General features: G+C 40.8%; 1 protein-coding gene across 14 annotated transcripts in view; it reads right to left on the bottom strand.

The window, feature by feature from the left end:
* Positions 1–12,917, bottom strand: part of GRK4 (G protein-coupled receptor kinase 4) — a 99,130-nt gene that overhangs the window by 75,810 nt on the left and 10,403 nt on the right. For 11 of the 14 annotated variants that reach the window (XM_035005410.1, XM_035005412.1, XM_035005417.1 and 8 more), the window contains exon 2: positions 7,232–7,501. The exons of 2 other annotated variants lie outside the window; for them this stretch is intronic. The gene's annotated coding sequence lies outside the window, so the exon portion shown is untranslated. Of the gene's footprint in view, positions 1–7,231; positions 7,502–9,453; positions 10,478–12,917 lie in introns of those variants that run through there. One more of the 14 variants, XM_035005411.1, reaches the window with a different exon arrangement.

The following is a 12,917-nucleotide window of genomic DNA, read 5'->3' on the forward strand; positions in this document are numbered from 1 at the left end:
TGAAAAATTGCAGATGCTGACTCTAGCACATGAGTCAGGTGGGGTGAAATTGCCAAGATCTAGGAGGAGGAGGAGGAGTAAGAGTTAGATTTACTGAGTCTTTATTATGGACCAGACACTTTTCTAGGAGCTTCATATATATTGACTCATTGAATCATCCCTCACCCTATGATGAAAATACTACCACTATTCCCTTTTCTCAGATAAGGGACCAAAGCAAAGAGGCCAAATCACCTGTCCAACACCACACAACTAGTGAGATGTGTGGCTCTGCTCCAGGAATCCTGCTTAACCATTACTGCTATTAAGAAGCAAAATGGTGTAATCAAAGCCTTTTTAAAAAGTACACAAACATTTAAAATAAATTATTTGCCATAAACACATTTAGAAATTAAGCTGGGATTTGAGCCCACATAATCACACCGGCCAAACTGGGACACTACCTTTGTCATAACAGCTGTTTTACTATCAATAAACAGAACCACCAAGGTAAATGCATAATGTGAGAAAGAACTGGACCCTTGTCTACGAATTCTGCTGGATATTAAGGGGCTTGGGGGTCAGTTTTCTACTACAAATACCATAATTATTTTTATAACATATTCTATATTTCTGTAACATATATTATACACCATCCCTAGTCCCAGACCCACCAGAACCAATCACAATCATGAATTTGGTGTGTTTGTAAATGTGTGTGTGTGAGTGTGTACAGCCTTTAACAGTATATTGTTTTAGAGCAAGATTCCTAACCTGGCATTCACAGGCAGATATCAGGGTGTCCCAGAATTTGGACAGAAAAAAATCACCTTTAGCTTCACTAACTTCTAAGCAAAATTCAGCATTTCTTTTAGCCATAAATGCAGGCAAGAGTATTATAATATTAGTAGTATCTGTGACTTCATCACCAAGAGCATTCAGATTTTCCTATCACATCACAGTTGCCAGAGAGAACTCAAAATATTTATGCTCACACTACTTTGAAATTATCATAGAGGCACCAGACTAGCTGCCAGACTGTCTACAAGTACTCAGGTGATGGAGCCAAGCAACCCCTAAGCAGCTCTGTGCCTGGTAGTTAATTCTCCAGACTCTAAATGGCTAGGTCCTATGTTCTCACATGGATGGTCCAGCTACGTATTTTACTCTCTGTGACTCCCTACAACTGTGTTGATGGACACACAGAAGCAGGTGAGTCAAAGGCCATCCCACAGTTTAAAAGCCCCGTTCAAACTAGCCATGATGGCCTTCACACCGATGGATCTTTAAAGGATGAAAACTTTAACTTGCTTATGTATTTATTGCCTTGTACTTAACTCTCTGATAACAGAGAACTTTCATAACACAAATCTGTTTTAAAAAATTTTACAATTATTTCAATATAGTTGACTTCTTTTACAATCATGTATTTTATTCTATTTAGATTAAGAACCCCTACTCTAGAGGTTGTTAAGAAAAATGGTGTGCCACTGGGGCGCCTGGGTGGCTCAGTCGGTTAAGCAGCTGCCTTTGGCTCAGGTCATGATCTGGAGTCCTGGGATCATGAGCCCCATGTCAGGCTCCCTGCTCAGAGGGGAGTCTGCTTCTCCCTCTGCCCTTCACCCTGCCCGTGCTCTCTTTCTCTCAAATAAATAAATAAAATATTAAAAAAAAAAAAATGGTGTGCTACTGCAAACATCACTCTACAATTTGATTTTTTCCACACAGTTTAGTCCATTTTGACACAGATTGTTCACTGTCCCAGCCAGGCTCTCTTCTGCTCCTCTCTCCCCACCCCCACCCCCAGTTTCATGTTTCATGGCCCCTCTTCCTCAGCAAAGCTAGATCCCTTATTTCCTCAGGTCTTTGCTCCTGGCCACCCAACATGAGCTTTCATGTCCTACCTCCATGCCTAACCCTTAGCACCCCCCTTCTCTGCTTTATTATCTTTTCTTGACCCTTATCACTGTCCACTATACAATCTATTTCATGTATCCTGTTGAGGACCTGTCTCCCCATGAGAATAGAAACTCCTTGAAGAGAGGGGTTTATCTGTGTTAATCACAGCTGTAACCTCGATAGCTAGATGAGTGGCTGGCATAAAATAGACATTCAATAACTATTTGGTGAATGAGTGAATTTAATTACTATATAGTAATCTACTATATAGTCTATTTATCTACTTCTTATTGATGGTCATTTAATGTTTTTGGTTTCCAGTATTACAAATAATGTTACAGCAAACATTCTTACGAATGTCTCTTTTACCACCATTTCTGCAGAGTATATGCCTAGAAGACTTCTTGACCTAGGTGTGTGATTTTTTTCAACATTAATGGATACTGTTTAATTGTTCTCCAAAATGGTTGTGTATTACAATTACTTAAAATACAGCATACATACTGGGTGTAATACCCTTGATAGCCACTCAGAGTTACTTTTCATATGTAACATAAATTTGTTGAATCAAAACGGAGACAACTTCTCTTCCTTCAGTTTATTTATTTTTTTAAAGATTTTATTTATTTGACTGAGAGAGACAAAGTGAGAGAGGGAACACAAGCAGGGGGAGTGGGAGAGGGAGAAGCAGGCTTCCCACTGAGCAGGGAGCCGGATGCCAGGCTCGATCCCAGGACCCCGGGATCATGACCTGAGCCAAAGGCAGACGCTTAACCAACTCAGCCACCCAGGCGCCCCTCTTTCTTCAATTTAGAATAACTTTAGTTAGTCAGAAGAGCTTCACAAAGAGCAGAGGCTGAGACTAAGCCAAATAAACTTAGTTCACTTGCCTCTTTTTTTTTTTTAAGATTTTATTTATTTGACAGAGAGAGAGCTAGCAAGAGCAGGAACACAAGCAAGGGGAGTGGGAGAGGGAGAAGCAGCCTTCCCACGGAGCAGGGAGCCTGACGCGGGGCCCGATCCCAGGACCCTGGGATCATGACCTGAGCTGAAGGCAGACGCTTAACGACAGAGCCACTCAGGCGCCCCAGTTCACTTGCCTCTTAAAGTCAGGGCACTATGCTAAGTGAAGTAAGCCAGTCATCAAAAAGGCATATACTGTAAGATTCCACTTATATGAGGTATTAGGAGTCAAATCATAAGAGACAGAAGCAGAATGGTGGTTGCCAGGGACTAGACAGAGAGGAGACTGGGGAGTTATTACTAATTGGGACAGAGTTTCAGTTGGGGAAGATGAAAAAAGTTTTGGAGGTGAATGGTGATGTTTGCACAACAGTAAAAATTTACTTAATACCACGTGCACTTAAAAATGGTTAAATATATTTTACAACAACAAAAACATTTTTGAAAAAAAAAAGAGATTTACTCAAACAACATAAAGTCATTTGTTGTTTAAGTGCTAAAAAGATACCACCCAAATTGTCCACTTTATATTCATCAAGAAGTGAAAACAGATATGCAAATACAAGCCTTTTTTTTAAAGATATTTATTTATTTAGAGAGCATGATCGGGGGTAGTGGCAGAAGGAGAGGGAAGAGAGACAGAATCTCAAGCAGACTCCCTGCTAAGCGCAGAGCCCTATGTAGGGCTCAGTCCCAGGACTGCGAGATCATTAACTGAGCCAAAATCAAGAGTCTGATGCCCAACCGCCTGAGCCACCCAGGCGCCCTGCAAACACAATCTTGATAAGGGTGTTATTCAATGTAACCACTAATCCTGTAGAAAATTCTCTCAGCACACAGAGCAGCATTTACCCAGAATCATTACACTGGAACAGTATATCTAGGTCCCAGCTTGCTCCTTTCGTAGATTCCAGGGCTATTTTTCTTCACTGCAGCTAATGTCAGCAGTTACCTAATATAATCAAAGCAAAAGAGAGAAAAACTGCCAGTGTGCCTCCCAGTTTTTTCTCATCCATCTCATGATAAAATCACAGGGTTTTGTTTTTTTTTTTATTTCACCAAACAGAAAAATGAAAAAGGAGGATGGGAGAAGAGAATATATCAGATTTCCCTTTAAGTACCTTATTTGGCCAAGTCTATTTTCATCAATACTTCCTGAGAAAGGCTATTGCAATGCAAAAGAAGTAGGGTGCACAATCTTAAAGGATGGTCTGCTAACTACATAGATTTGCTCTTATTTAGAATCCAGTACATTGTTTTCACTATCCCTACTTAATTATGCCAATGAAAACTTTGCCCTGGTAACTTCTGTCCAGGAGAAACATAGCTCCAACAGATACTCTGCTCTTTCATGCCCTGTTTTGCTTCCATACTGTTTTTTTTTAAGATCTTATTTATTTGACAGAGACAGAGACAGTGAGAGCAGGAACACAAGCAGGGGGAGTGGGAGAGGGAGAAGCCGGCTTCCTGCTAAGCAGGGAGCCTGATGTGGGACTTGATCCCAGGACTCTGGGATCATGACCTGAGCCAAAGGCAGCCGCTTAATGACTGAGCCACCCAGGCGCCCTTGCTTCCATACTCTTAACTGCATTGTCCATATGTGGCTTTACTTACATTCAAGTCTCTTCATCTTGTCTTGCTCACTGACAGCCCTTTTCCCTCATATCTCCCAAGAGTAATCTTTTTCCAAGCATTTATCTAAAATGCCTGGGAAGAGGAAGAAAGGGATTAGCAAAGACACAGGCCCAGTGCTCCTGATGCAGAAGAGCCAGCAAGGTAGATGGGCCTCCCCCAAGGAAGGTCACAGGCCAGGGCAGTAGGTGCTGCAGAGCCTTGGCCTCTGGCCCCAAGCCAGAGTATAGGGCGATGATAGGTCACTTCCCAGATCCACAGACTGGCAGGGAAGCAGCATACCCTCCCAGGCTAGGTTCTCCCTGTGTGCATGAGAAAGGCTGATCACAGGGTATCCAGTGACTAAATCGGAGCAAAGCTGTAAACAGAAATGGAGCTAGCATCTCCTATGTCATTTTCTTAGGGAAGTTCCCTAATTCAGACTTCTACTGAGTCATATTGGCTCACCAATTCATATGAGCTCAAGTTAATGAAATTTTAGTGTACTTGATTTATCTTAAAGTCTTCAGAAGAAAAACAGTGTTTCAGGAAAACACTGCATTGTATCCATCCAGCACAACCTCCAGGTTATCAGATTCTAGCCTTCCTTGTCTTTGACCTATTGTGCAGCTTTCTGTCAATTGTGGGTGACAGGAACACATGCAAGCTGTTTTGTCTGATAGTTTCCATGGACTTCTCTTCCCTCTGTAGAAAAATCAGTTTGCCCAGATTTGCAATTCAATTCCTTTACTCATATAAATGTGAGCCTTTTGACTTCATTTGAACTGTTTAGAACATTTGCCTGGTTCCCTACGTGAATAAAACAAAACACATGTTCATTTTAATGTGATCTGTGTGAGCGTAATTTTATCTTTCTCTGGCAATTATCTTAAGATGCCTTACTCCTAGTCAAGCTCCATCCATGGGACCTGTAGTGATGTCCACTCTTTCATTTCTGATATTATTTATTTGTGTCTTTTTTTCTTCTTCGTCTGGCTAGGGCTTACAGATTAACCTTTTCAAAGAATCAGATTTTCATTTTGTTGATTTCCTGCCTTTAGTTTCACAGATTTCTACTCTAATTTTTATTACTTGGGCATCTGGGTGGCTCAGCTGGTTAAGTGGCTGCCTTTGGCTCAGGTCAGGATCCCAGGATCCCAGGATCAAGCCCCGTGTCAGGCTCCCTGCTCAGCGGGAAGTCTGCTTCTCCCTCTCCCTCTGCCTGTCCCCATCCCCCACCGCTGGTGCTCGCCCTGTCTCCCATAAATAAATAAAAAATAATAAATAATAAATAATAAATAAATAAAATCTTTTTTAAAAGTGTGTTGTCCCCAATTATTTGGGTGATTTTCCAGCTGTCTTTCTGTTATGATTTCTAGTGTAATTCCACTGTGGTCTGAGAGCAGACATTACATGATTTCTACTCTTTTAAATTTGTCACAGTGTGTTTTATGGCCCAGAATGTGGACCATCTTAGAGAATGTTCCAATGTGACCTTGAGAAGAATGTGCAGTGTATTCATCAATTTCTCCTTGCAGTTCTATCAGTTTTTGACCTACATATTCTGCCTATATGTTGTTAGGCACATACACATTAAGGATTGCTACATATTCTTGGACAATTGACCCTTTTGTCATTATGTAATACCCCTCTTTATCCTTGATAACTTTCTTTGCTCTGAAGTTTAAACTGTGTGAAATTAACATAGGTACGCCTACTGCCTTTGATTGGTGGCAGCATGGAATACCTTTCTCCATCCCTTTATTTTTAATCTATGTGTATTTTTATATTTAAAGTGGATTTCCTACACTAAGATCCAACAACATGTAGTTGGGTTTTATTTTTCTATCCACTCTGACAATCTCTTTTGATTGGTACACTTAAGACCATTGATGTTTACAGTGATTACTGATATACAATACAGGCATACCTCAGAGACATTGTGGGTTTAGTTCCAGATCACTGCAATAAAGCAAATGTCACAAAAAGGAATACAAATGAAATTTGTGGTTTCCCAGCGCATATAAAAGTTATATCTACACTATGCTGTACTCTGTTCACCACGCAATAGCATTATGCCTAAAAAACAATGTATATACCTTAATTTTAAGATACCTTATTGCTAAAAATGCTAACCATCATCTGAACTTTCAGTAAGTCATAATCACTGATCACACATCACTGTAACAATATAATAATTTAAAAGTTTGAAATATTATAAGAATTACCAAAATGTGATGGAGACATAGAGAAAAAATGCTGTTGGAAAAACAGCACCAAAAGACTTGACACAGGGTTGCCACAAACTTTCATTTTGTAAAATGTGCAGTATCTGTAAAGCACAATAAAACAAGGTATGTCTGTAGTTGGATTAATGTCTACCATATTTTTACTATTATTTGTTGCCCTTGTCTTGTTCTTATTGTTGTCTTCCATGCCTTTTTTTGCCATTTGTGGTTTTGATCATTTTATAGGATTCTATTTTCACATTTTTCTTAGCCTATCATTATACTTCTTTTTAAACTGTTTTTAGTGGCACCCTATAGTAATATACATTTATAACTAATCCAAGTCCCCTTTCAAAGACAAATACACCACTTCACAGGTAGTACGAGTACCTTATAGGTAACAAAATATTCCTAATTCCCCCTCCTATCCCTTGTATCATTGCTGTCATTCATTTCACTTATACATAAGCGTATCCTTTTTATATATGTGTGAATGTATATATCTGTTATCTGACAGCTATTAGATTAAGAAAAACAAGTCTTCATTTTACCTTCACGTATTCATTCTCTAATGCTCTTCCTTTATGTAGATCCAAGTTTCTGAATATATAATTTTCTTTCTCTCTGAACAACTTCTTTTAACGTTTCTTGCAAGGCAGATCTACTGGCAACAAATTCCCTCAGTTTCTGTTTGTCTGAGAAAGTCTTCATTTCTTCTCACTTTTGGAGGAAATTTCACAGGGTGTAGAATTCTAGATTGGTGGGTTTTTCTCCCAATACTTTGTATGTTTCACTCCCCTATCTTCTTCCTTGCATGGGTTCTGAGAAGAAATCAGATATAATTCTTACCTTTGGTTCTGTATAGGTAAAGTGTTTCTATCTGTGGCTTCTTTCAAGATTTTTTCTTTATCTTTGATTTCCTGAAGTTTGAAGAAGATATTCATGTCATTCCTTTTTTTTTTCCCCCTAAGATTTTATTTACTTGCGAGAGAGGGCGGGGAGAGCGAGCGAGCTAGCATTAGCTGGGGGGAGAGGCAGAGGGAGAGGGAGAAGCAGGCTCCCCACCAAGCAGGGAGCCCAATGCAGGGCTTGGTCCCAGGACCCCAGAATCATGACCTGAACTGAAGGCAGATGCTTAACTGACTGAGCCACCCAGGCGCTCCTCCTGGGTGTCATTCTTTTGACATTTATCCTGTTTCATGTTTTCTGAGCTTCATCTGTGGCTTGATGTCTGACATTAATTGGGGGAAAGTCTCCGTATTATTATTTCAAATATTTCATCTGTTCCTTTCTCTTTCTGCTCCTCCTGGCATCCCCATTACACGTCTGTTATGCCTTTTATGGATGTGCCACAGTTTTTGGATATTCTGTTGTGATTTTTTTCAGTCTTTTTTCTCCTTGCTTTTCAGTTTTAGAAATTCTCAGTCATATCCTCAAGCCCAGAGATTCTTTCCTCAGCCCTGTCCAGTCAGTTAATAAGGCCATCAAAGGAATTCATTTGTTATTGTTTTGGTTCTGCTTAACTCTAGCATTTCTTTTGATTTTTCCTTAGAATTACCATCTCTCTGCTTACATTATCCATCTGCTTTTTGCTTGTTGTCTAACTTTTTCCATTAAAGCCCTTAGGATACTAATCACAGTTTTTAAAAATTCCTGGTCTGATAATTCCAACATTCTTCCTTTTACTCTGTTTGGTCTGGGAGGCCATAACAAGGGTCTGGAGGAGAGGGCTGACACCTCAATTTAAATTTTAATAGGATCACTCTGGCTGGTGTGTTGAGAACAGACTGTAGGGTCAGAAAGGCAGAAGCTGAGACCAAGTATCAGCCAACTGTGGTCTTCCAGGCGAGAGAGGTTAACGGCTTGAGCCATGCTGAAGGTGGTGAGAGGTCAGATTCTTTGCATTTTGAAGGGAGATCTGAAAATATTTTCCCAAGGACTGGATGTGGGATATAAGGAATTAAAAGTCAACTGTAAGATTTTTGGCTTGAGTATTAACTAAGATGCAGAAGGAAAAAATTGGGGCAGAGCGAGCGTTAAGGGTTAGTTTTGACTGTGTGTGTGTGTGTGCGTACATGCAGATGAGGTTTCCAAGTAGCAATGTCAAGTGGGCAAGTGGAGAATGAGCTGCAGGTCAATGGAAAGGTCCAGTCTGCAGATCTGAGAGATAGCAGCTTGCCTCAAACCATGTTACTGGATAAGATCACAAGGGAGTGAGACTCCATGAACTGAGCCTTGGGAGCATTTCAATATGAAGAGGTCTAGCAAACAAGAGGCAACCAATCAAGCAGTCTGAGAAGGACAAGCCCTGAAACCGCAGAAAACCATGGAGGGTGCTGGTCTAGAAGGACATATTGACTGAGGTGACTCCCATGATGAGCTAGTCATGTGCAGCCCACACGTGCAATAGCATTAGGACTAAGAACTGACCGTGGTGATCCCAACAAGGATGGTTTTAGTGAAGTGGTGGAGGTGAGAGCTTAGAACCCAGCACATAATTCACTCAATACTTGTTTAAAGAGTAAATGACACACACTCAATAGTGCACACACACCGTGTACCTCCAAACACCCACATTTCACTAAACACAGCAGTGCACACACACATACCATGAACCACCTTAGTAAACTATCACTACAAACGACCCCCTCTGAAGAACGTCACAAGGTGAAGGAGAGAGAGAAGAATGGGATCCTCTCCACCGGTGTCTCTGTCACCCTGGACTGCTATAACAAAATACCATAGTCTGGGTGACCTAACAACAAACACTTACTTGTCAGAGTTCTGGAGGCTTGAAATTCTGGCAGATTTGGTGACTGGTGAGGGCCCTTCCTGGTTTGTAGATGGCTATCTTCCATTATGTCCTCCTGGGCCCTTCCCTGCTACATGCACTTGAACACAGAGATTGTGTGCCTCTCCTTTTTATAAGGACATTAATTCCATCATGAGGGCCCACCCTTATAACCTGATGTAACCATGATTACCTTTCAAAGGCCCTACCTCCAAATACCATCGCACTGGTGATTAGAGCTTCAATAATTAAATTGGGAGAGGACACAAATATTCACTTCATAGCAGGTTTTTTTTTTTTTTCATAGCAGCAGGCTTGGGGCACACATGCTAGTGAACTGGAGCAGCCAATCCTGCCCCTCAGTAAGCTGTCCTTGATTCCAAAAGTCTCCATTGACACATCACAGCAAAGTCTAGCTCCAATTTTCTGAGCTGTCCCATCCAGGTGCAGTCTCAAGATGAGTTGAGTGGCGCTCACCATACCATGTCAAGACAGGAAGACCAGTGGGGAAGATATCAGGCAAGAAAAGGAAGAGCACCCAAATTTGGTCATGTGACCATAGCCTTTATCAATGTGGTTGGCACGGCCCAGGCTATTTACACAGAAGACCCTCCACAGATCCTAAAACCTGAGCAGAGTAAAAACAAGAGGCACAGTCCACTAGGGCAGTATATTGTGTCCCAAAAAGTAGACAGTGATGTGGGGCCACAGCATTTGAAGGCCCAAAGGTTTGAAGGTGCCCCTCTATAGGCTGCCTTTATCTATTTTATGGGTTGAATTTGTTATGGGTTAAATTTGTACCTCCTCAAAAAAGATATTTTAGAGTCCTAACCCTCAGCTAACCCCCACCCTTCAGAATATGATCTTATTTGGAGACAGGGTCTTTATGGAGGTAATCAAGTTAAAATGAGATCATTCAGGTAGCTCCTAATCCAATGTGACTAGTGTCCTTAAAAAGGGGGACATCTGGGAACACCTGGTGGCTCAGTCGGTTAAGTGTCTGACTTGATTTCGGCTCAGGTCATGATCTCAGGCTCATGGGACCGAGCCCTACGTCAGGCCCCGAGCTCAGTGCGGAGTCTGCTTGTCCCTCTCCCTCTGCTCTCTGCCCCCCCGCCCCACTCACTCTCTCTCTTTCAAATAGATAAGATCTTTTTTTTTTAAAGGGGGGGGAATCTGAACACAGGCACACAGGAACAACATCATGTGAAGACAGAAGCAGAGAACAGGATGGTGCACCTACAAGCCAAGGAACACCAAAGATGCCAGTGAACCCCCAAAAGCTGGGAGACAGGCCTGGAACAGGTCCTCCCTCACAGCCTCAGAAGGAATTAGCCCTGCCGACATCTTGATCTCAGACTTCTGGTCTCCAAAACTGGCAGAGAATAAATGTTTGTTGTTTGAGACACTTAGTCTGTGGTACTTTGATTACCACAGCCCCAGCACACTAATCCAGTACCATTTCTGTCCTTTCTTTTTCCTGTTCTTCCTTCCAAGTATCTTTTCCTTGCATTTTGGGCTACTTCTGCTTCTGATCCAGACATAACCAGAGTGCCCATTTCCATCTTTACTCATTCATTAATTCATCAAACATTCATTGAGCACCTACTATAGGCCACAATATTATACAAATGACCTCAGAGAGCCATATAAAGGGCTCAGTGAAGCACCGACTGTCCTATGGCAAATGAAGCAAGCCAAGCTGGCAACACGTGCTGAAACAAGTTTGAAGAACCATACAGATCATTCTGTTTTGAGGTCAAATGTATCAAAGTATAAACTGTAATGAGACTACTAATTTGTATTTTGCATAGCAATTATATGCTTATTGGATAGTAAATACTATTAGCAAATTAGTCTTTATAGCCATGACATAAATATTAATGACTTTGCATGCATATATACAAAACACCTCACGTTTCTACAGAAGAGTAACTTAAGAAAGACCTAATTCCAGTGTTTTTCTGTGTCTCAGAATAAGGTCACAATTGAGGCACATGGGTGGCTCAGTCTAAGCATCTGACTCTTGGCTTCGGCTCAGGTCATGATCTCAGGGTCCTGAGATCGACCCCCGCTTCAAGCCCCACGTAGTGTTGGGCTTCCTGCTCAGCGAAGAGTCTGCTTCTCCCCTCCTCCCTGCCCCTACACCCACTCATGCACTCTCTCTCTAAAATAAACAAACCTTTAAAAAAAAAGAAGCCAAAATTATGTTCACTGCCACCATTTTCCTTCAAAGCTATTACCTAATTTCAGTCATTACATAAAATGTGACCCAAAAATATTTTAGAGTATTGGTTGCACAAATAATTTTCCTACAAATTAGCATAAAGTCACTAAATCCAATTTTTGGTTCACTGAGCAAGCAAGAAAAAAAGATTAGAGCCATCATATACTTTATGAAAAAGCCAAACCAAACTGGTTGCTAATAAACTGGCTGGTTTATAACTGTTCAAACCAGCAGTAACACAATGATAGTAATAGAATCTAGACATCATTACGTGAGGATGGGTTAACCCTTTGTTGGTTACCATTGTACAAATTACTCCAAAAGTCTAACAGGTAAGAAGAAATACAAGTAAAAAGAAATACTTCCACATTCTGCATGGAGCACTGGGTGTTATGCACAAACAATGAATCATGGAACACTTCATCTAAAACTAATGATGTAATGTATGGGGATTAACATAAGAATTAAAAAAAAAAAAAAAGAAATACTTCAGGGGCGCCTTGGTGGCTCAGTCGTTAAGCGTCTGCCTTCGGCTCAGGTCATGATCCCAGGGTCCTGGGATCGAGTCCCACATCGGGCTCCCTGCTCCGCGGGAAGCCTGCTTCTCCCTCTCCCACTCCCCCTGCTTGTGTTCCTGCTCTCGCTGTCTCTCTCTCTGTCAAATAAATAAATAAAATCTTTAAAAAAAAGAAATACTTCATAACTTTTCCTAGAAAACTTGGTCGGGATGCCTGGATGGCTCAGTCAGTTGAGCGTCTGCCTTCAGCTCAGGTCATGATCCCAGGGTCCTGCTTTATATATTTCAAATACTCAAATGTTAGCTATCATGATTATATAAGACTATCAAGCCAAGAGAAAGAAGGAGAAAAAAAATAAATGATAGCAAATTAGATACCAAAAAAGTCACATAAAATGTAAATAGGGACTAAAACTTAAATAATAAAAAATGAGATTATTAGACTGGATAAACCATCAAAATCCAGCTATATATTGTTTACGAGAGACACCTGAAGTATTCAAAAAACACACCAAAAGGCTGGGGTAGGGAAAACAGCACAAATTAGCAAAAAAAAAAAAAAGGCAGGCATAATAATAGACATGTCTGATGAAAATACAACTTAAGGTAAATGCAAATGCACTGGTGGGGACAGAGATGCACCTTACATAATAAAAAATAATAATAATAATAACCCATCAAGAAGATACTGAAATCATTAAC

The sequence above is a fragment of the Mirounga leonina genome, unplaced genomic scaffold (genome assembly GCF_011800145.1).
Source record: "Mirounga leonina isolate KUSES-001 unplaced genomic scaffold, KU_Mleo_1.0 Mir_129, whole genome shotgun sequence".
NCBI lineage: Eukaryota > Metazoa > Chordata > Mammalia > Carnivora > Phocidae > Mirounga > Mirounga leonina.